Source organism: Cuculus canorus, chromosome 14, assembly GCF_017976375.1.
Source record: "Cuculus canorus isolate bCucCan1 chromosome 14, bCucCan1.pri, whole genome shotgun sequence".
In the NCBI taxonomy this organism is placed as follows: Eukaryota; Metazoa; Chordata; class Aves; order Cuculiformes; family Cuculidae; genus Cuculus; species Cuculus canorus.
Genome location: NC_071414.1, coordinates 6,130,010 through 6,154,060, shown reverse-complemented (window position 1 = coordinate 6,154,060; position 24,051 = coordinate 6,130,010). Strand labels below are relative to the sequence as shown.

General features: G+C 39.4%; 1 protein-coding gene across 17 annotated transcripts in view; it reads left to right on the top strand.

Moving 5' to 3' along the window:
- Positions 1–24,051, top strand: part of TENM2 (teneurin transmembrane protein 2) — a 961,638-nt gene that overhangs the window by 278,003 nt on the left and 659,584 nt on the right. For 12 of the 17 annotated variants that reach the window (XM_054079361.1, XM_054079368.1, XM_054079373.1 and 9 more), the window contains exon 1: positions 17,120–17,299. The exons of 1 other annotated variant lie outside the window; for it this stretch is intronic. The gene's annotated coding sequence lies outside the window, so the exon portion shown is untranslated. Of the gene's footprint in view, positions 1–17,119; positions 17,300–24,051 lie in introns of those variants that run through there. 4 more of the 17 variants (XM_054079375.1, XM_054079374.1, XM_054079371.1 and 1 more) reach the window with 1 other exon arrangement.

Here is a 24,051-nt window from a genome sequence, read left to right as displayed (position 1 = left end):
GTAAGAGCAGAAGGATATAAATAATACAAATGCAAGATTTTCCCTTCTGTATATTCCAATGGGTTTTTAATTGCATTTTGTTCCTATCCAAAATTAAGATTTGATATTACAAGTTTATGTGACACACAGATTTCTTCAGACATCAGTTTTATTTATGTATGTATAAAATTAAACGCACAAAGTGGATCTATTAGGCTCTCATACTTTATGGTTATTGCTCTACAGTATTTATATAGTAATTTACTACTTTCTTATTGTCTTAATAATGCTTTAAAACAGAAAGTGCATAATTTTACGACGTACAAAATAAATGTCCATTTTACAGAATCAGGAGTTAGAATCAGAAATGTGTTAATGTGTGTGACCATAATCTGACTTGTGGTCAAACTTTGTTACCCTGCTTTACTTCTTTGGAAAAATTGTTGTTTGCATGGGGATCAACTGTAAATCATTGAGTCAACACATAATGGACTTTTCCATATCAAAATTCCCAGCGATTTCACCAATCCATCTCTAGGGAGAGCTATGATGTTAACACATAGAGAAGTGCCAGTATTTGGTGCGAGTCTCTGGAAAAAGTCATGTTTTGATGATTGTGACAGTGACAGCATATAGACTCTCTGTTTCATCTCTCTTAGTTGTTATAGAAGAGCTGCACTGGTAATAACAATAGTGGGAAACAGAGAACAAAAAAAGTCACTTTATGCTTTCCTCTTAGGAAATTAATAAGTCTGTTCTCTTCCTTAGGCCTTGATCTCAACATGAAATGAAAACCATGCAAGTCATAACTCTACTGAAACATCTTTTTGCTGACATAATTCAAGGACAAATACCATGAATAATCATGCCCAGGTATTATTAGTGTGTATGGTTACTTATAAATAGATCAATAGCAGTACATGAATTACGGACTTCCAGCAAGAGTAGGGTTTCACAGAAGCACAGGCTTAAGGCCAAAGGGGATCATTAGATTATGTAACTTGACCTTCTCTATAGCATATCATATAATTTCATCCATTTACTCTGCACTGAGTTCAATAAGTTATGTTTGACTAACACGTCTCTTCTATATTTGCCTTTATATTGAGTTTCTTGGCCAAAAATCCATTACCATTTTTGTCAGGTCTACCATCACCGGAAAGAACTTTTGAGGAATTTTTTCACTATATTAGAAGCCTGTCATCTGGAATGTGGTGCTAAATTCCTTTAAATGGCAGGGATTATCCTACAGTCTATACTTCTGCATGTCAGTAGAGTTTGTGTTTGGCTTTGGGATTCTTTTAAGTGAAACATGCGTCAAAAAAATACTACTGCCTGCCGGTCCAGAGGAGGCTACAAAGATGATGGGAGGGCTGGAGCGCCTTCCCTATGAGGACAGGCTGAGAGAGTTGGGTCTGTTCAGCCTGGAGAAGAGAAGGCTCAGAGGAGATCTTAATAGCGACCTTCCAGTACCTGAAGGGGCTACGGGAAAGCTGGAGAGGGGCTATTCATAAAGGCTTGTGGGGATAGGACGAGAGGGGACGGGTATAAACTGGAGAGGGGCAGATTTAGACTGGACATTGGGAGGAATTTCTTCACCATGAGAGTGGTGAGACACTGGCCCAGGTTGCCCAGGGAAGTTGTGGCTGCCCCATCCCTGGAGGTGTTCCAGGCCAGGTTGGATGGGCCTTGGGCAGCCTGAGCCAGTGGGAGGTGTCCCTACCCATGGCAGTGGGGTTGGAACTGGATGATCTTTAACGTTCCTTCCAACCCGAACTGTTCTATGATTCTATATTCTTATTTACACTTTTTTTTTTTTATTAGGAAGTTTTAAAAATTTTTAATAAGCTGGTTATGTTAGTTAAAAAATATATGATGTCTCTGCTATTTTCAAAAGGACTGTTATAGACTAAAAATGCTTTCTAACACCTTCCTGACTCTTCCTCTCAATGTTTGGGTTTTTTTCCAATATAATTTGTAACAACATCTGATATGTTTCTGCTAATATGGTGGCACAAATGATGAGAGAAGGATTTTTAAAGAGGAAAGGGAGATTTGGAAAAAACATACTTTTGAACTGTGTAGCTGTTGCTCCCAAGGTGGATGTTGCCAGCATTCCTCAGCCTCCCAGATGTAAATTGGCACGCTGAAAAAATGATATTGCATTTAAATCGTCTATCTCCTCTAGGCCATTAGATATTTGCATTCCCAGAATTTATTGTCTGTTTGTAGTCAACTATTTTTTGAAGAGATGTTTAAAGATGTGGCTTTATGCCACAGATTATTATTCAATTTTTTTCAGGGGAATTTTTAGGCTAAGCCAAATTCATTTTGGATCATCACTATATAAAATTGTAAATTTGATTCCTTTAATTTTTTCCTTATCTTCCTTGTAAAAAAAAAATAAACCCCCAAACAAATAAAGAAAAAATCTCCCTCAGAACAAGAAAATAAAGTGAAGAACAGATATTCCTCTTGAAGATCTCCTTGAGACTGAACAGAGGAGCCTTGTATCTTGCTGGCTCTCTTACAGCTCTAAGAGTACTCCCTCTAAAGGTAACGAAGACTGAGAACTAGAGTTGGATCATTGAAATTAGGAGTTTTTTTCTCTCCCTCACCTTATAGCTTATGTTCCTGTAGACACTTAAATTCAAGTGCGATGGTGTGAACACCCATCTGTAGGCTGTTTCTGCGTGCATTCAGGTGGCATCCAGACCAGCCGTATGAAGCACAACATGAAGTCCCTGAACTAGCACTTATGCTAGATTCTTTCTACCCTGATTCAACAATAAGGAAGGCAAAGGTAACTTCACGCACAGACTGTGGAAGGTTTTATCTTCCTAGATGAGCATATAAGGTTCAAGCATCTTACAAAATTAATTGGAGAGGAGCTAACGGTTCTTGAACACTTCTCATGCCTGCCGTTACTTGTAGGAGTTTGTTTTGTTACTTATTTAAAGGTGATCATACCTTTTTTGCAAATCTAGGGCTTTAGATATTTTTAATAAATTCACAGTACAAAGTATTTGAAGTGCAGAGGTTTTCTAATGAGCAGCAAGATACAGAGATTTTATTAGGCTATGTAACTACCACTTGCCGATTACTTTTAATTGGTGAAATAACAATTTGCTGGTTTATCCCTTTAAGCTTTTGACCTCATAACTACACTGTTCTTCATGAAACATCTCCTTTGGATGTAGCTAGAGGGTTTCTGAGTGGTTTTGTTCACAAACTTATAAATTGGTGTTAGTTCATAGAATTATAGAGTGGTTTGGATTGGAAGGGACCTTTAAAGGTCATCTAGGCCAACCCCCCTGCAGTGAGCAAAGACATCCGTGACCACATCAGGCTAGTTATTACTTAATATACTTTTCTAATAGTGTACTTATGAGTCTCTAGGAATACGTTCGTGTTTTTTTACAGCTTTTTGTGTGACTTTTCTAATGAAATAATGCTTTTCGATCAATTCCTAAGCACAGCTTGACACAGAAACACTTGCATCGTCATGGATTGCAGAGCAGCACTTGTCCTGTCCATCCCCTCTCCTTCCCTTCCCTTCTTGCAACACAGCCTTTGACACGTGCAAACAAACAACTCAAGCTACCTTTCAAATTTTTACTGAAGTAACAACTGACTACACCTTTCTGGTTTAATGAATATGAGAGTGATTTTTTCAAAAATTTCTTGGCTATCCCCTTATTTTGTGGATTTTGAAAAAATAGAAATAGGTTTGCAGTTTTATTCATGTTCATCACTCCTGATGGGTATTCCTTGCATTGCCAAATTAGGCCCTTGGGTAAGCGATATGGATGCTTCCAAATGAGGATATTGCTTGCTGATTTGGAGCTGCTGTGAGCCACATCTGGCCTGTTTCCAGATACCTATGAAGTTTAAGCTGGAGACTAAAACATCTTATTGCACAGTATGGAAAACAGAACAATGAATAAGAAAAATTCTGTTACCAGATAAATATTTTTAGTAATGAGAGCAGCGTATAGTCATGCTAGATGCCTAATCTGAATGCCAACAGCTCTTCAAATCACAATACATTTATAACGTTTTCCATTTCCAAACAATGAGCAATCAAACATTAGCTAATTAAAATGCTTTGAGTGGTGAAAGAAAATATAAAAATACAAGAAATTATCAAATAAAAAAAACCCCAAGTGACTAATTTGTCAGCTTTACCATCACTTGACATGTAGCAGAAGCCAAGTTATCCCTACACTGCGTATCAATCAATTTTACTTTTTGTAGCTGATAAGATATCCTCTAATTAAATTACATTTTAATTGCCTTTGACTTCTAATGCAAGGCAAATGGCAATATGCTTTCCATTAAAAACTGCCTTCTCACTTCTGTATACTGTGATTGTCATAATGTAGTTAACAGTTGTTCCATAGTAGTACCAAGACTCCACATTTTCTCCTTAAACAAGAATCCTGAAATAAATGTGTGGTTATTTCCTTCATCCTAATATAATTCTTTTAATTGTTGGCAATATTGGGTAATGCCCACTTATATTCTGTTGTCATTCTCAGAATATTTCAAATAGCATCTTTAGAAGGATATGACTCTACGTGTGACTGCATTTACGATTAGAATACCAGTCCTGGAAAACACCACCTCCCTGTTTTTCACACTGAGTTACTTACTAATTACCTTTCAAAATATTTGTTTTTATAAGACTATCATGATGGGCATAGACAGAAGTCATCTTCCTGCTTTATGATATGAGAAATAAAGTTAGTTATAGTACAAAAACGTGTGTTAGTAAGAACGTGCCAGAATTAGAACTGAAGATCCTGCCCCACCTCTCAGCACTGGTGTGGTTGTCCTGCACACAGTGACAAGCATAAAAGGGTTGTACTGATAAACAGACCAGATGCAAGGTGTAAAATTTAAAGAGGACTCTTCTCCAACTCTCTCTTCTGCATCTGTGCAGCAAAGGGTGGGAAGGAAGCGGGCAGTTTCTTGACAGGTCCTATTCTTCAGTTCAGAAAATACAGGAGTGTTTGCGGGGGGGTGAGGTGGGGAGGGTTGGTATTCCGGACAACTCAAACCATACTTCATCTTAATTCAGCTCAGAAGTAAAGAAAGGTAAGGAAGCTATAAACAGACACTGCTGCAAGAAATGAAAGCAAAAGCAGAAAAACAAAAGGGATACCATATTTTTTTTCTTGGGGCTTTGAGATAACCAGACTGGAGGAAAAAGTGAAGTGCAGTCATATTGCATGACCCCAAAATTAATTTCTATACGAGTTGCAAAGAAAACATCACCTTGAGATGGTACATGAAGGCTTCTGTCACACTGCTGCGCAATTACCTAATACTTAGCATTCACTCCTTGCCTTAAGGACCTAATGCTATTCCCCTTGTGCTTGGTTTACCAATAAAGAAGTGCTGCAGCTGTGTTTTCCAGCCGTTCCTTCAATGAACAGATAACAATATAGCCAATGCTGAGATATTTGATGTGAGTAGTGGACATTTTAGTCCCTGCACGAGTTCTTAATCTCCCTAGGATCCACAGGAAGAAAATTATTTGATATGAGACCCTTTGATATTACAAGTTGTATTTAACATTTCAAGGCTCATTTGAATCGGCTCAGCTCACTGAACTGCTAAAGCACACAGGACAACACATCCTGTAGAGAGGAAAAACCTATAGATGTGCTTTGTAGCCTAAAGGTATATTACGAAAAATTTACAAAAAAATGAGCTGCTGAAGATAAGGCCCAAAAAATTTTATCGGTGCCATTCATTTCAGAAGTCTTCTAAGAGCCCAGGCCTGGAGCGTTACAGTAGAGGAGGGTAGATGGATCAGGAGCAAAAGCAGCTCCGTGATGCACTGAGGAGCTTCTTAAGAGGGAAATTCTGTTGTGATACATTAATACCTGTTGAGCATTTCGTATTGATGCAAACCCTACTATATCGTAAAACTGTACCGTGATTTCTTTCTCCCTGTTCTAGTCCATTAAGATGCTAGAAAATTTGAGCTCAGTAGAGACGTGCAGGCAATAACATCTACCGACTGTGCCTTGGCAAAGTACTAATGGCTACTGCAGAACACTTACTGTAAGCGTTCAGGCGGGTTTCTGCCCACAGCAGAAATAAATGAATAAATATGCTTTTACCCCGTTGTGCTGCCCATGTTAACACACTGTTTTGTAACCTCAGTATAAAATAGAAAAAACGGATCATTTCAGAGGTTATGTATTTTGTGGTACATTGAAGATGGAATCCTAAACAGAAGGTTTTATGCCTTTAGAAAAGCGTATCTTTGTCGTACTCAAAATGCTTGTCTTCTAAGTACAGCACTATAAAGAGAGTGCTTTCTGCAGACTGGTCTTTTTAATGAAGTATGGATGCTGGTAATGTTGAACCCATCCTGAGGCTTTACTTAGGTGACGTTCTCAGTGACCCGGTGGGACAGATTTGGCTGGGAGGGACATTTCTCTTAACAGGCCTGAAGGATTGAACTTGCATTTAATTTCTAAGATCAGCACAGTTTTTGACGAAACACTTTTATTTCTATTGGTAGCATGAAGTTACTGCAAAGAAAAGGCATGATATAATGTGCACAACTTCATCTTGCTGTGCTTCGTGGAGAGAGAAAGAATCAAAAAGTCAGAAAATTCAGTAAAAAGAAGATATATTTTTAGAGGAAATCAAGCTGCTTGATGTATAAGCTTTTATTTGTAGAAAGAATAATTATATACAACCAGAGTGGTACCTCCCAGGAAGCATGAGTGGATACAGTGATACACGGCCCAGTTACTGCCTGGGAAGATCTGACTTAAGCTCTCAAAAGTCAGTGATAGTCTTTGTGTTAATTCATTCATCGGTCATGTCCTAGATGTATAATACATGAAAAGTGATTAAAAACAAACTCTAGCTTTTTCAGTGTTTCTAAATGCAGTGGTAAACAACACATACCTTACAAGATCTTTCACAAATGCAGTTAATGCGTGTGCTTTTAAGATATACGTATATTTTTTTAATACTAGGCAATACTCAAAATCCAGAGGAACACTTGGCAATCTACAGGAAGCTGGTAGGTCAAATTTTAAAATTATATAAACTCTAGTATAATTAGGCTGACAAAAAAGATATAAGAGGTAAGGTAATGAAACTTGCATTTACTGGGTATTCAGAGAATATGCAAAATCATTTAAATTTACATACTGAGGGGGAGAAAATGTGGTTTAGTAGAGGCAATTAACATGAGAAAGTAAAACAGATGCTGTGCAAATAATTCATAATGAATAATTTCTTTGCTCCATTTTGTGTTTGCAAGTTTTCCAAACAAACTAGTTTTTCTGATGTATATGTTCAAACTGTTTGCTGAATAATACCTATGCATAATTTTTTGTCTGTAATTCATTCATAAGCAGAGCTTTTTGAATATTCAAGCTTTTTTTTGAATGGGTATGTAGGTCATACAACACATTTCTTTTTTTCCAATTGGAGAAACATAACTTATAGGTTCTGCTATGAATAATCACAATATTTAACTATATTTGCTTCATTATTTTACCAAACATTCCTGCTAGTAAACTCATTTGTTAAAATAATCATGGAAAAAGAGATGCAAACAAAAGCAAATAAATTAGTCTGGCATCCCCTCTTTTGTTTCTCATTTGAGGAAAATAATTTGTACTGTCCATAATTCTGTTTGTCTTTAATTAAAATGTATGAGGAAGGTGAAAACACCAAATCATAGTCTGAAAGACACTCAAGTTTCAGATGGCTATAATGTAGTCTTAACTCACAGAGCTCCTTGCCCAAATGGGTGTGCTCTGATTTACTTCATACACTCCTGTCGGCTGGTTTTCTGCCAAATGTGCTGCTCCAGTAAATAACCAAGCGGTGTCTCTTGACTGTGCTCTGCTCTTTAAGCTCACTCGCTGAGTAACTGATGTGATGGGCGGCTCGCGCCTCCATTTATGCTGCGGCTGAATTTCTGTCCGTTCTGTAGCCAAACACGGTCATCAGCTTCTGCTGTATAGCATAAAGGGAAGACTTACGTGTAGGAAGATAATGAAGATAAATATACTATTTGTGGCAGTCAAGGTGATTAATTGCGAGAGGCAAGCTTAATTATGCCAGTAGTAATAATTAGTGTCATGGGCAGACACCAAGTTTTTTTATGGCCCATTGTTAGAAATGTGTTGAAGTTTGAATATGAATGCATTAATGAATTAGTACAAATTGTGTCTTCTTACATAACTGGCATATATTCTTAATTACATTTACAGTCCTACTTATTTTGGCCACTGGAAAAGTCAGTTTTTACTTTTTCTCCAAGTGAAGGAGGTCACAGACCTGAGAGACTGCAGCATTTTTATAATAAATTGCGTATGATGAACTCAATGATGAGTGAATTCCATTTGCAGAGTCTTATGAGCAGTGTAAAAAATGTATTTGATTTTATATGTTTATTTTTATTTTGTACATTTTTTTATATTTAATACATTTATATTTTAAGTTTCTATTTCCGTTTACTGTTTCAATAGCGGTAATTAAAAAAAAAGTAATCTTGGTATTAGTAAGCTAAGTTTCATATTCCTGAGGAAGCGGTGGAGAATTTTAGGTCCTCTCTTTGAGGCATCTTTATATCCCATTTATACCATGGCACTGAGATTGTGACAGTCGCAACTTATACCTTTTCTTCCTGAGTTCGTATATTAGCCTGGGAATAGCTTATGACTTGAGAGGTACGAAGGATTTCCCAAACCTTTCTAACACTAATAGGACAGGAGAATGCAGAGACAATATAAATACAGTTTCACAAATGTCAGTTCTGCAAATGTGTATCAGTGTGAAAGTTCTGCCATTCTCATATTTTACACTGAATAAAGTGAGAACACCAAGACAGTTACTTTAAACAACTGAAGTATTTGGAAGAGAACAGAAATAATAGACTAACCTGCCTAGTAAGTCCTGGTGTAGTAGTGTGTTAAACAGCAATTACAAGTTCCTTTGGGTACTAAGAAATTATGCCTTTAATGAGCACAGCAAACTGAATAATTTTTGAAAATACAGAAGGAAAAAAAAAGTGAAATTAAATTAAAACTAGAAGGAAATTGTATTTTACTAATCTGGCAGATTTTATATAGCAAACATGACTTCATTTTCTTAAATGAGATCTATAAATTAAAGTAGGAAACCCCAGAAAATTAAAGATCCATTAAACTAATCTAGTTGAATATATATTCTCATTGTTCCTAGGGTTACTTGCCTTCTCTTACCTTTTTCAGCACTTTTAAATTTCAACTTCGTGGAACATCTAGACATAGTAAACCTTACAATTATTATGTTCTGTTGTTGTCGTTCCTATTTATCTACAGTTTTAAACAAAAACACGTTTTGGAATCTAGGTATTTCATTAGCAACTGATATAATGCATTATTTTGTAATCTTAGAAGAGATAGTCTAGATTATACATCCCTGCACATGTGATTTCTGCTCTAACTTCCCATTCTTCTAAGGCTGCCTTCATTTATTTTTGCACTGCAGGAGTTGTTACTGGTATGAGTGATAAATGAACATGTTTCTTTGCATTATACATATTTACAGCAAATAAGCCGCGTGTACCGTATCACTTTATAAATCTCTTGCCCAGTTCTGTTATAACCAATGCATTAAATATTGGGCTTCTTGTGACTACTCAGTACAGTTCAACACAGCAGATAATGAAAGGAGATCAGGCATGAAAACTTCCTCTTCATCTTGCACCTTTCATCACACAAAGTAACTGATAACAGCTAAGTTCATCATCCTTCTTTCATACCACATTCAGGAAATCAGGCACTTAAACCATGACCTTCGCCAAGACAGGACAGTCTCATCTTATTTAGTCAGTAACAAAAGGGAGGCCCCGATCCTGGATGGAATTGTTGGATTTTGTTAGAGGATAAAGAAAGCAAGTGAATGCTTTTGTCTGCTCGTATGGAACTTCTTTTCAAGGAAAATATTTTGCATTAAAAGAAAGGAGGGTAGAAGAAAGCACAAAGCCTAAAAATTACTCATGAGAGATGGGGCAAAACTAAGGTTAAGCAAATAAGAAATAGTATTGTTAAACTAATAGCTTGCTTAAAATAAACATCACTTACACAGTCCCTATAATTTCATTATTTTATTAAAAAAGCTATGCAATAACATAGAATTTATACTATCTGTCGGAAAAAAAGTTATTCCAATCCTGAGAATTTTCTGCTGGTTCATTACTATTTGATATTTCTTATTGTCTTGGTAATTCTTGTATACTAAGAAAATGAAGAAAATATTGTTCTGTTCTATTTTCTAATAGAAAAGTTGAGCCTATGGAAGTCAAAAGATTCACCCATACATCATCATATTTTTAGGTCACAAATTCATCTTTACTCTTCCACCCTCCAGAGGAGCCTTATTTAAAAGGAGCGTATGCTGTTAGTAAGGTTTGCATTGGCATTTTGTGGATGGATAAAAGTGGACAGTCAGAAGGTAAACTGTTACAAATTGTGTGCCCTATTTTATATATTGTACTCTTACATTTCTACTTTTTCTTTGGTTCTCATTCTTCTTCCCCTAATTTGACATGCGCCTTCCAGTAGATGATTTGTCTGTACATTTTTACAAGCCTACTGCTGAAGACTGCTAACTTAATATTGCATTTAAGTCAGACTTTAAATCTTGTACTGACTGAATTATTTTCAGTATTATGCAAAATAGCTACTGCATCTTTTACACCTTGCTAGTTTCTTCTGTCCTCTTTCTCCGTGTATTGTTCCAGATACACTACTCTACCACTCCTTGTGGCTGAAACAATATAACTGACCTTCTAGCTAGCCTAGGTACTAGAAATGTCCGTGTGTGTTGCCATTTAGCTAAACTTAGTCTCCCTTTCTCTAGAGCAGAGTATGTGTCTGGGGTGTGTTACATCCACACCAGTGCTGCCTCATGCAGAGCTGAGAAAAAAATAACTCCGATATCAGAAAAAAGTGTTGATTTTATCCTTAGTTCCCTTTGTCAGTGAACTCATCCTTATTAATCAGAATGCTCCCTGACCTCCACGTTTTTTATCATAATCACCTTGTAGTATTTTCTCCCTGACCAAATATGCAAAGGCATTTCGACATACAGACAACTACATAAAGCACATACATTTTCTTTAATGCAGTGGTTACAACCTCTGGGTAATTACTGCAGGAAGACAAGTGTAACTGTTCTTCCTCTGTGGTGTCAGATTCATTAAAATGGCTGAGAGAATTAACATTGTAATAGCTTGCAATTACACTCAATAGCAGCCAGTGGCTTGCAAAACCAAACTAAAGACTAGTTAACAACTGTATCTCACATTTATGCTACAACACTAATGAGAATACAGATTTTGGTATATAGGAACCGGAATCTAAAATGCATGTTAGAAACCAGTACAACTCCAGTAACTGTATGGTGCAGAAGGTAAGAGACCTGAGTCTGGGTTCACAGGAGAAGGAATTGCCCTGATATTTGTGTATTTAGTTTCACGTTTGTATTACTGGTTTAGAATTATCACACATGCACTCTTAGTGCAGTAACTACAGCGGAAACAGTGCATCCCACCAACTCCTCAATGGTGACACCTAAATTCCATGCCTACAAGGTGTCGTCTCCTGAGAACTCGACAATTTGAATACAGAAATTCTTCTCGGAGCCCAGTGAATTCTCCTCTTGATCTGCCAGGTGAGCAAAGGCTCATCATTTGCTTAGAGGCAGCACTTCAGCAATGAGTTGGAAGCCGTATTCTCCAGAATTCCTTTGAAATGTTTGTGGTCGGTGAATACAGTGGAGAAAGGGGTTCAGGTGTGTAAGCCTGGACTTTCATGTACGTAGAACACCCTGCTGACACCCACCAGGACAGAGAGCTGTGATATTCCACTGAATTGTGCATGGGGATGGGGGTTCGTTAGGGATGGCCGTGCATACCAAATGTGCTCATTTGCAGATAGCAATTTCTCTAAAGAAAAACAGTCCCTCTTTCGGTACAACAGCGTTCTGTGTCTATAAAAATGTGAACATTTTCCTTACTTACCACTGAGTTGGTATTACCTACAAAGACTTTCCATCCTTTTTTTTTTCTTCCTCTTCTTCTTCCAGAACTGCAAACTTGTTGATGGCTTTGAATTGTTCAGAGCTGTTCAAGCATACAGCAAGTAGCTTTCTACCCACTCGGTACTTCCGTTTGAGCCATTTCAAAGACAGGCTATAATTCTTGCAAGGTACATGGGCTGGCTGGAGAAGGGAAGTGTAAAAAAAAAAAAAGGCTAAAGGGTCTAGAAACTACCTGAAAATACTAGTACAATTTCAACACTTTTCTCTTCTTTTGGTTTGACAAATTACGGGTAGCTTCTGGCAATATTTAAGAGGTGACACAAACTCCCTTATATTAATGTCAAACACGCACACTGTTTACTGAATTACCAAAGATGGCAATTCCACTGCGTTAAAATTCTGTATCTTGCCATTCCTCCTCTGTTTGTAGCTCACTGCACAGTGCTTGGATAAGTCTTCCATATGCCTCTGTGGTTACTTCCTCGGAACAGGGAATTTTTTCTTTGATTTCTCTATATTTTCATAATTCAGACTTATGACTGCTGTTTGGAGGATGTGTTTCTTACCATGCAATTGCAGGCAGAAGATCAAGAATGAAAATAGGACACCTAAATCAGGTGCAACTAATGATATTCCAGCATATGTAATAAATGTAGGAAATTGTACCAATTAATTAAAATAATCCTCTTTACAACATGTTAAAGCATCTGAGAGGCATTGTTCAGTAAGATAAGCTCGCTCTCTGTTCTGAAGAGGTGAGTCCTATGTTGTTATGGTGGATCACTGCATATCATGATTTATAGCTTACAAGGTTGGAAAAAAAACTATACTTCTCATCTGGTGTGACCTCTTTTGTAATGCCAGCCAGTGAACTTCACCCAAGCAACCACTCTATCAATCCTGTAACTTAGATTTTAGATGCAACATATATTTCAGAAAGATTTTCAGTTCTATTTAAAGACTCCAAGCAACAAAGAATTTACATTCCATAGGTAAAATGTTCCAGTCATTAATTAGCTGCAGTATTAAAATTTCACCTTCATTGTACAATGAAGCATCAGCTTCCAGAAACTGTCTTTAATTATGCCTGTTTTGATCAAGCTATAGCAATGTGTGTGGTGGAGCAGCTACATACTAATAGAGGAATAATGATATATAAGGACACATTGAAAAATTAGCAGTTTCAGGTTAGAAAATTCAAACACATGATTAAAAGAGAAGGGGACAAGCATCCAGCATTTATCTCCAGCAAACTGGAAATCTTTGTTGTCGTCTCTTTTTTTCTTTCCTTTCAAATCACACTGAAGGTCAATTTTTCAAAGTGTGATAAAGAGAACCACAGCCCTCCTGAAAGCGGCAAGATGTTCTCATGTCAGCAGGTTCTGTAAGTGACAAGGTGATACTGGGAGACTCCGAAGATGTTAGGGACTGAAGCTAATAAAGCATGCAGGTTCTAGGCTAAGCGTCTTAGACAAGGAACAGTAACTAATACAGCCTAAAGGAAAGAGGACACCGATACGTCTGCAGTGCCATTCCTCAGGCACTTTACTGAAGTCTGTAGAAATATGCTTATATTCACTTGGGATTCGCTGCTTGGAACTTGTTCTGGAAGGTAGGCACTTATATTCTTTCCTCTAGAGAACTAAACAGAGCTAAAGGATTTAAGACTTGCTACAGGATGAGTAGCCTGTGGTCACTGTTTACTTACTAATCCAGTAGTTAGAGTTCTAACCCAAGAAATGAGGTGTTTGGTTTATTCTCAGCCTCATGCATATTCAGTCTCACGTCTCCCATTCCCAGGAGAATACCCTTACCACCAGATTAAAGGGATGGGAACAAACCTTTTCCGTCAAAGCTGTATCACCACATCTGAAAGAATCCAAGATCAATTCAAACACAGAACAAGACTAAGAGAGAGCATGGCTCCCTGTCTTCTATTTAGGACTCTCACTTTAGGGAGAAGTCATGGTTATCCATCTGAAACACACATTAATTGTCTCTAAGATATTCCAATGTTTATAGTTATCATTTATCCTAAGTGTGGACACAAAGACAGTATTTAATACCTAGATGTGTTTGCTTGCTTTTGCTTTGATACCCTCTCTGCTGCCACCCTCAATTCTGTCATCTTTGCCAACTCACAGTGGGAGCATATATCCTATTATTCACCAGGACATTTACCATGAACTGCTTCCCAGAAAGTAATCCCCCAACCTGAAATGTAACCCATGTTCTTTTTCACTAGAAACCTGACCTTGACTCCAACGGTTCTGTTGAACAAATGAGGCCACCTTTCCAAGGCATCTGGATTGGTCAGTTCCATTAACCCATATCCATCATAATTGACCATCTACAAATCTCCGTTGCGTGGCATTTAATCAGCCATTTGTTCTCTCTCAAACCACTCAGATATTAAGTAGCTTTATAATATTTTGTGTATCACTTCTAGAAATACTCCAACGAGATGAAGATTTACAAATATATTCAGATTGTATGGGCTAAAAATATTTTGGTTTTTGCTAATTTCTGTTTTAATCGTCACGAGCATCAAGTTACCTGCTTTATGGACTGCTATTACAGACATTCCATTACCTTTTTCACTGACACTTGCGTTGCATCAAAATGTAGTTTGACAAGATTTGTTTCCCATCTGAGTGTAATTCTCAGTCTTTCTTCCTGAACTGCAACAATCTTTTTAATACATCTCTAACATTCATTTTTGCAGTCCGGTTTATTTTCAAGCAGGGAGATTATTTCCAGTAAAATGACTATCACAGTATTTCTGTACAGAAGCATCTCTGTGGAATCAAGACATCACCATGCATATTACATAAACATTTAGACCACAGCATTTGATACAAGGCCACATCTTGAAATATGTGAAATGCTATAGAAAGAGATGAGGCCAGGGAGGAGTTGTGGCTGTGTGGATCTTCTTCAACTTTCTGAATAGATGCAGTCCTCAAGCTACAGTACTGTATGTGATTTACCAAGCTCTACCAGTATGCTCAGCTCTCCCCTCTTCTCAATTAACCTTGAAAAGCCGAGAGATCCTTCCCTGCTGATTTCTGGATTGCCCCTTAAAACTCCTGCTCTTTGTTGACAGTTAAAAAACTCCAGATGCAGTTGGAAAATTAATTCTGCTGTAGTTTCTCTCTAATCAGACATTTACAGTATGCTTTTCCCAGCTACAGGTAATCCAACGTGCTTTAGTTTACTTCGTTTCTCCCCATAGATTTTCTGTTATATAGGCATGAAGATTATGTCTGAGCAGCGCTCTTTAGCCCTTCTGCTGTGCATAACCCACGTCCAAGGCTTCTTCTCACTGTTTTCCCTGTACAGCCTGGTTAATTTGCCACTTTCCTCCTGGCCTTGCTAAGGATCTATACAAAGTTTTGTAGGTTGACAGGTTGCATCTAGCATTTCGCCGTCCTCTCATTTCCTCATCTGTTTTGCTTTAATGCTCCTTTTTTTTTCGGTGCCACTGATGGCTCAGTCGGTACAGTTGGACTCGACAGTCTGAAAGGTCTTTTCTATCATTCACAAACGTGTAGCAAAGGGGGAGGGGAAAATTTAAGGTTAAATAATAGCCGACGTTTAATCAGGCTTTACAGCAAAGGTAAGTCCCCTGCACAGTGCTCGGCAGGAACGTCACACGGAGCGCGATTTCCGAGGCTCATTGGGAAGGGGAAGATTACCGCCCAAGCGCTTCCCTCCCGAATCCTGGGAAGGTTTCTAACATGCGGCAAAAAGACGAGCAAAGCTTTAGCGGTCCCCCCCCCCCCCCCCCCCCCCCCCCCCCCCCGTGACGGGATCCCGCGGTTCCGTTCCCTCCGCAGCCCGAGGTGCGGGGAAGGCGCGCTCCCCACCGCGGGCACGCGCAGCGCCCCGGCTCTCCGCCGCCCCCATCTGTGCGCCCCCATCCCTGAGCACCTCCCGTCCCGGAGCGACCCCTCCTCTCTCTGCCCCCTCCCTCGACCCCTCTCAGCCCCCCGCCCCCCCGGAGCGATCCTCTCTCTCTGCCCCCTCTCACTGAGCTCCCCACCACCACCCCGGGGCCCTTCTCTCTGCCTCCCTCCCCTCTGGCCCCCAAACACCCCTCTCTCTGCCCCACCCAGCGCCCCTCCTTCTTTCACCACCCCAAGCACACCTCTCTCTGTCTCCCCAACCTCGAGCATCCCCCTCTCTGTTCCCCCCCATCAACCCTTTCTCCCCCACCCCCAAAGGATCCCTCTGTCTGCCCCCTATCCCCAAAGCACCCCTCTCTGTGCCCCCCTCCCCAAAGCACCCCTCTCTCTGCCCCCCATCCCCAAAGCACCCCTCTCTCTCTGCCCCCCATCTCCAAAGCACCCCTCTCTCTGCCCCCCATCCCCAAAGCACCCCTCTCTCTGTCCCCCCCATCCTCAAAGCACCCCTCTCTCTGTCCCCCATCCCCAAAGCACCCCTCTCTCTGCCCCCCATCCCCAAAGCACCCCTCTCTCTCCCCCCATCCCCAAAGCACCCCCTCTCTGTCCCCCATCCCCAAAGCACCCCTCTCTCTCTGTCCCCCATCCCCAAAGCACCCCTCTCTCTCTGCCCCCCATCCCCAAAGCACCCCTCTCTCTGTCCCCCATCCCCAAAGCACCCCTCTCTCTGCCCCCCATCCCCAAAGCACCCCTCTCTCTCTGTCCCCCCCATCCCCAAAGCACCCCTCTCTCTGCCCCCCATCTCCAAAGCAGCCCTCTCTGTGCCCCCCCATCCCCAAAGCACCCCTCTCTCTCTGTGCCCCCCCATCCCCAAATCACCCCTCTCTCTGCCCCCCATCCCCAAGGCACCCCTCTCTCTGCTCCCCCATCCCCAAAGCACCCCTCTCTCTCTGCCCCCCATCCCCAAAGCACCCCTCTCTCTGCCCCCCATCTCCAAAGCACCCCTCTCTGTGCCCCCCCGGCCCCGCGCGGTGTGTGCGCGCGGGGGGTGTCGCTGCGCGCGCGCGGCCGTGAGGCGAGGGCGGCGATTGGCTGTCGGCGGGCGGCGCGGCGCGTGCGGTCGGGGCCCGGCGGGGCTGCGGGCAGAGCGCGGGTGGCGCGCGCGGGGGCCGGGGCCGCGCTCCGCTCCGCTCCCCGGCGGGAGGGACGGGACAGGGAGACAGAGAGACAGAGAGAGACAGAGAGAAAAAGAGGGAACGGGGTGTCCCTCGGCAGTGAAGGAATCCGCACCGGTGCTAAGTTATCTCCGGGAGGCGCTCGGGCTGCTCAACCTGCTGCCGGTAAATGCTCTTCGCGTGTTTCCTCGGGGCTCCTCAGCGGCGCCGAGAGCTGCGGCGGTTGTGGCTCCGCGGCTCCCTTCCCTTCGCCCCCCCTTCCCCGTGGCTGTCACTGCCTCCCTGAGCTGACAACTTCTCATGTGGGTCTCCAATCCAGGCAGCGAGGGTTCGGCTCCCGGAGCCGCTGGATGCGGCGCTTGGAGAGGGCATTAGTTGCACGAGTTCCAGGGATTTTGCTGCTTTGCTGCCCATTAATGCTCATCCTTGCTCGCTGGTATTTATTTCCCACGGTCTTTTAATTTTGCCTTTCCTTTTTTAAGCTGCTTCATTGTTTCTTTTTCACCTTTTTTCTTTTTTATCTTTCTTCTTCTTCTTTTACCTTTCTTTTTCTTTTTCACCTTTCTTTTTCGCATTTCTTTTTCTTTTTCACCTTTCTTTTTTCTTTTTCACCTTTCTTTTTCACCTTTCTTTATGGATGGAAGCAGACTACTTATATATATATATTGGTTTTTTTCAGTTTTTCCTACCCTGTGGGAAGGTATCGCTGATTCAGAAACTATTGTCCACAGTGCGTCTTAGCTAGGAATAAGAGGAGGCAGGCATTTGTATTCCGAAAGGGAATTAAAAAGCAAATGCTGCTCTGCATCGTTGCTGCAGGTTTGCAGGAAGCGGGAAAGGACAATATCATTGTGTTGTTTGCAAAGATGATAAACATAGGAGCGCTTTGGTGGTTGGTGTACAGCCCTGCGATTGAGCTGTTTGGAAATTGCGCGTAATAACAAAATCATAGCTGTGGAGGAAGAGATTTCTGGCATGTTATCGCATGCGTTGCTGAGACAATGTACCAACGCGTGCGAACACCAGACTGAGTCCCTGGTAGACCTTACACCGAGTGGCAGTTTGACAAGATACTGTTCTTTTTTTCTGCAAACACCCAAACTGAAATTTAAATCAGGTGGCTTAATGGATGCGAATTGAGCTCTTAACTCTTTCTCTCTGAACCAGACTCCTTTTTCAGCAGTTCTTGTTAGGGTGCTCGTAAATGCTCATGAAAATATTTCTCTGTTGCAATTCCAGATTGTTTCATACTAATAATGTCTTAATATGTGTGTTTTATGCCTTTTTCTTTTTTTTTTTTTCTGGTTGGTATTTCCATACTGAAGTATTCTGTCTTTTTAAACTATTCAAAATGTAATGGCAAGTTTTGTCTCTGTGTGTGTGTATGTGTGTACATAAATATTTATGTATATTGTTTGGCTTGTACTTGTTGAAATTTATCAAACCTTGTATTGCATGGAGAGAAGAGGTATTGTAACAGAATTTAAATGTAGGAAAGCAAAATTAAAGACACTTTGTTTATAATATCTCATTGTACAGTGAAAAGATTATATAAGATCAAAGAAATTAAAAAAGCATGCTTTCTAAAGAAGTAAGGTCTAGTAGTAGCAGTAACGTAGCAATTGGAGAAAATAAAGCTTGACTGAAACAATACAGAATGCAAGCTGTCAATAAGTACCTGTAGTTATAAGATGTCCTCATAGAACACTTTGTGGATTGCTGTTTAAAATCTAAGGTATTTAAAAATGCAATCTTTATTAAGGGCAGAGTTAATGAAAAAGCAATATCACCTGTTTAATGTAGTTACTTTATGAAAGTTCAGTAGTTAACCTTGAGTGTACAGTCTCAAAGTTTTTCTTCAAACTTCAGAAGAATTTAGGGAGAGGCAATTTTTTTCTTCAAGGCGTTTGTACTATCTTTCGGATTACACTGATTTGAAAAACTGGTGAATCTCCAACATACGAAACAATGACAGTTATTTTTCTGAGAGGCTTATATAAGTGCTAGGTAAAGTGGATTTTTGCAGGGGGCTGACAGCCTAAAGGTGGCATTTCTTCCATTGTCAGGGTTTAAAATATGAACCATCAATGTATTCAGGCATCATTTCCCTGTCTATTGACAAATCAGTAACCAGGTTGACAATTAATTTAGCTTGACTCATATGCTGAGGTTTCTAGTCACTGAGTAATAAATAAAAACTATTAATATATGACACTGATATAGATCCTGTGGTATTCAAAAAGGCAGCTGTGAGGTCTGAGCTTTAATTCCTTCCTAGAGGAAAACTTTTTTATCTGTGGTTTCTTAGTGTCCTGGCAACGTCTAGGAACTCACAGAAGTTTTTTGGGTTTTTTTTTTTTTTTTTCCACGGTTGCTAACAAACATTCAATATTTGTTTTCTTTTTTAAAAGAAGAAGTTTTGATCCAGATAATCTTTTTTTTTTATTCTGCCTTTTTTTAAACAATTCTTGCTAACACAATGCTTGTATGAAAATAATAGTCTTTTAAGCTCTATGTTCTTATTTTTTCATGTGCATAATGAAAATAAAGTAGTCATGTCCCGTGTCATTAGATTTCAACTGTTCATGTAGCTTGGGGAAAATTAACACATGAACATCACTAGTGATGTTTTCCTCTAATTAAATGGAACCGTATTTTCATTTTTAATATTTTGTAATAATAGTCAAAGAGCTAAGTGAGAAAAAGACAAGAGACACTTTCTCTTCTTAGGTCACAGAGATTAACAGTGGTAGAAGCATTGATTTGAGGGGACTAATAGTTAAATTTCTTTGCCTTTTTAAAGAACTGTTCTATTTCTGGGAAAACCAGCAAGATATAGATCAGCTTGATATATTGTGGTCATGGCTTTTGCGTTTTCCTGTCAAATACTGTTGGTTTTGTTTCTGCAGTCAAAAGAAAATTTCTTGACAACAAGAATACTGTTAGAGTAAGTAATGGTGTAATCTGTATTAGTGATCTTGTGATTATAATTATTTAGAACAACATAGAAAACAGAAAATGTTTGTTCAGTTCAATCAAGGTCAATGTCTAGACTTTCTTGTCTGAGAGGTCAGACTAAACTGAAGGTCAAATTGGATGGTGACAAAGCTCAAGCCACTGTTAGACCACTCAGGTCAATATACCGATGTTTGAGAAGCTGTTTTGTGTTTGTTTTCAGTTTACTGTGAATTTAATCCCTCAATCCTTAACAGTTTTGGCAAAAGGCATGCATAGGAACAGCACAACTGAAGTCTTTGCTTGAAGATAAGACCAAACATTTGTTGGACTGATCTTCTAAATAATAATAGTCTTTTACATAAATGGATAGTTCCAAAATATCTGCCTTCCCCCGCCCCAGATCCATAACAGGAAATACAACTTCAGAATATAAATTAATTTCATTTCTACTGAACTGATTGATAAGAGATATTTTAGTCTTGACTTGCTTTTTCAGAAGGTTAGTATCTCATGGAAATAGCAAGTTTTTTCCAGGCTGTTTTTTTTTTTTTTTTATTTCTTTTTTTCTTTTTTTAACTGTACTTTGCTTTTAATTTCACAAGACTTTTATCAGGAAGAGTTGTTTTATGTATTACTGCGCTACAATAGAAATGATACTTTTGCTGACACTGAACGTGTGCAGAACTAGTCCATAGTTTTCGACCTAAGGTGTCACCAGAGCCTTCACACCAACTGACAGTGACTCATCTTTCTAAGTTTTTTCTGCACAAACCAGCTCCTTTTAGTTTATGCAGGAGGTGGAGTATGAAATGTCTTGGGTTGCATCGGACTGTTCCAACCACAGCCCGGACCAAATTTGTGTCTTGGATATCTCCATAGCCACAAAGAGCTCCTTGTTCTGATACTCAGTCAGAGACGCTTAACTGAGCTGCTACAGCAACGTGTAAAATGTTTTCTGCAATACAGTCTCACCTAATCCACACGTGGATTTAAAAAACGCTTTTGGGCATTCTCTGTTAACTGAATTTTGTCTCACAATTATTGGTCTGCATTGGGATCTCATAGTACTGTTGAAGTTCAAATACATTGTTTGAAGTCCACCTTGCTGACTAACTCAATATTATCAAGTAGACTTTTTTGATAATCAGGAAGCATGCTAAGCCTAGATATTATTCATTTTTTATTTGTTTTGAAATAGATTATTTTGGTTGAGTTGATTGACGCTCAGTGCAAAAATAGTAATAAATTGTCTACCTTCATGTTTATTGCTGAATATTAATAACCTGGTAGTCATCCAGATAGTAGTGTAATTATAAGGTTTTTAGCAACAAGCTGCACAGCATTGAATTATAAACTAACGCTTAGCTGAGGTTGCAGGTTTGCAGGTTGCAAATGGAGATATGATGCACCTACTGCCTTAAACCAGCGGCAGTGTTCAGACACATTCTGGGGAAAGAGTTACCAACTTATCTTAAGTCATACTTCTTTCTGTAACTTGGGAACAGGTTTTGTAGAAGATAGGTTTTATGGTGTGATTAATGGAAAGCAAAGTTGCGTTGAGGTAAAGGGGGGGTTGGCTTTGAGGTTTGGGATTTTTTGTTCTTTTTGTTTTGTTTGTTTTGATGTTTGTTTTGTAGTTTGGTTTTGATCTTGTTTGTTTGCTTTTTAAACTGTAATGCCGGTTAGTATAGGGAAATTAAGAACAAAGTATCAATGTTTTTTGGTTTTGGGTAATAGTCTTCATTCTAGTTTTGTTCTTAAGGGACTTCTTAGGTGTAGAAACATGTACATTTAGCCAAAACACTAACTGTAACCCCTCAGAACTACAAATGTGTGTTAAAATCATGTGAAATATGGAGTAGCTGCCCTTGAAGGGTTTTCATACTAGTTTGGGGCACACCATAATTGCCTTTGTGATTTTAGTAAGAGCATTTAGAGCTTTCAGTAGGTCTCAGTTCTTGAGATTTATCTGTTGTTTTTCAGCCTGCGTGGGCAAGGAATGCACCAGGGATCATTCAGAGGAGTATGCGAGCCTGTCATAATCATTAATGTATGTATCAGTTAAAGACTTTAAGAGTATGGGAATAACTCCTATGTCCAGTGCTTGTGGAAGGTATGGTGTGAAGTGTGTGGGGAGCAGCAATTGGAGCCTGGTCCTGTACCTGTACCATGGCTGTGTGTGCAGAATAGGCAAAGTAAGGAAGAACTGAGTAGTGTTATGCTGATGCCCTGTTTGGGGGAAGCAGCATAAAGGGTGGGAACCAAACAATCTTCTCTTGCTTATCCCTGTTCATGTCAGGCTTTTGTGAGCACAGTGGTACAAGTGTCAGTTTTTTTGAACCACAGTCTGAGAGACCCAAAGAAGCTCTTAGTGAGGGTATGAATCCAGGTCTGCCAGATTTTAGCATAGCAGCTTAATACTGCAAGTCATCTTTTTACGTCAGTGTGTATGTGTACAAGAGCAAATCTGCTTCTGTGGTTAGCTATGTAAGGATCTAGATGTCTCCTGGGGTGTTTTATATGTGTTCTGTTAACTCTGAACACCTAAATCTATTCATTTTAATTTTTTGGAGGGGGTGGATGGGAGGAAAGTGGGAATGTTTAGGTAAGTGATTTTTCCTGAAGTAATGAAGTTAGGGGTGTTGATTCTCCTGTGTTTTTGGATGGCTCTGTACAATGTTACGTGTAGACTATATTGTGCAAAATGCAGGTTTGAAGAGGTGTGGACGGTGGTATGTACGTAGAAACTGTACAAATTCTGTTGTGAAGCCATTGTTACCTAGTAGCGTAGGGCTTGTGTGTAAACAGATGTGAAAACAGGAAAATACAGGAAATCCTTTTAAGTATAAACAGGTTTTATTTTCCAAAGTTTTTTGTGAGTATATTTCACCTAGTGACACTCTTTAAAATATAGCTATCTATGGTGAAATAGTATCAAAATAGTGTCCTCCAACGTTGTACCGAATGCTAAAACAATGGCAAGCACTGTTTTTTTAACCAGAAAGCCCTCAATTCAGGATTTAGAAAGGCAGAATACTGGATGTTGCATTATAACAGTGATACTACAGACAAGATTTTTGATCTTGAACGTGTAGTTGGATTTACTTGCTAGACTAACTACGCCAATGTTATAGTAAATACTGTGTTCCAGTTAGAGTCTGGGAGGAAAATGAGGTGTTAGCTTTACACTAGTTGAAATAAAGTAGCAGAGGGAAGTATTACATACAGCATAGTATACGAAATATATATTCTATAAGGAGGAATGTTACACACTTGCAACATTCAGCGAACTTTCTGAATGCAAGTAAAACAAGTGATACACAGCTTAATGCACATAAAGAATATTAAAAAAAAAAAATCCTACATGTCATTAAAAATGTAGATTGCTGCGTGCCGTTTGGCTAGTCCTGCTCTCAGTGTGTGGATCCTACTTTCACCATTACTGATGGATTAGGCATTTAAAGAAAAGAACTTTCCATCTTAGTTTGTACTTACATATATTACAAGTTTGGATGTGTTATGTGTGAAAGTTCTTGGTGCGTTTGGTTTTGGTTTTATTCCTGTTCCTGGGTTTTTTTGACATTCAGAAAGTCAATAGTTGGCAAAACCATAGTCTGGAACATAGAACTTTCTCATACAGGGTGTGTCTTCTTGTCCAGGTATTTCTTCTAACTTTTCCCTATATAGGTTTGACACAGAGAAAATATTTTTATCATTGTCTGTGTGTTTTGAGAGAGTGAGTTATGGCTGGATTACTAATTCTGCATGAGAACATACAAGTGTTAACATCCACAAAACATAAGCCCATAAAAAAAATAGGGGAATAGTTTACTCTTCCTCTTCAACATAGCTGACTGGGCACTAAAATCAAAAGGATTATTAATGGATCTCAGAGAAAAATAATTGTTTCAACAGATTCTTTCCAGTCATTGAGAGTTCTACACAAATCATAATTTATA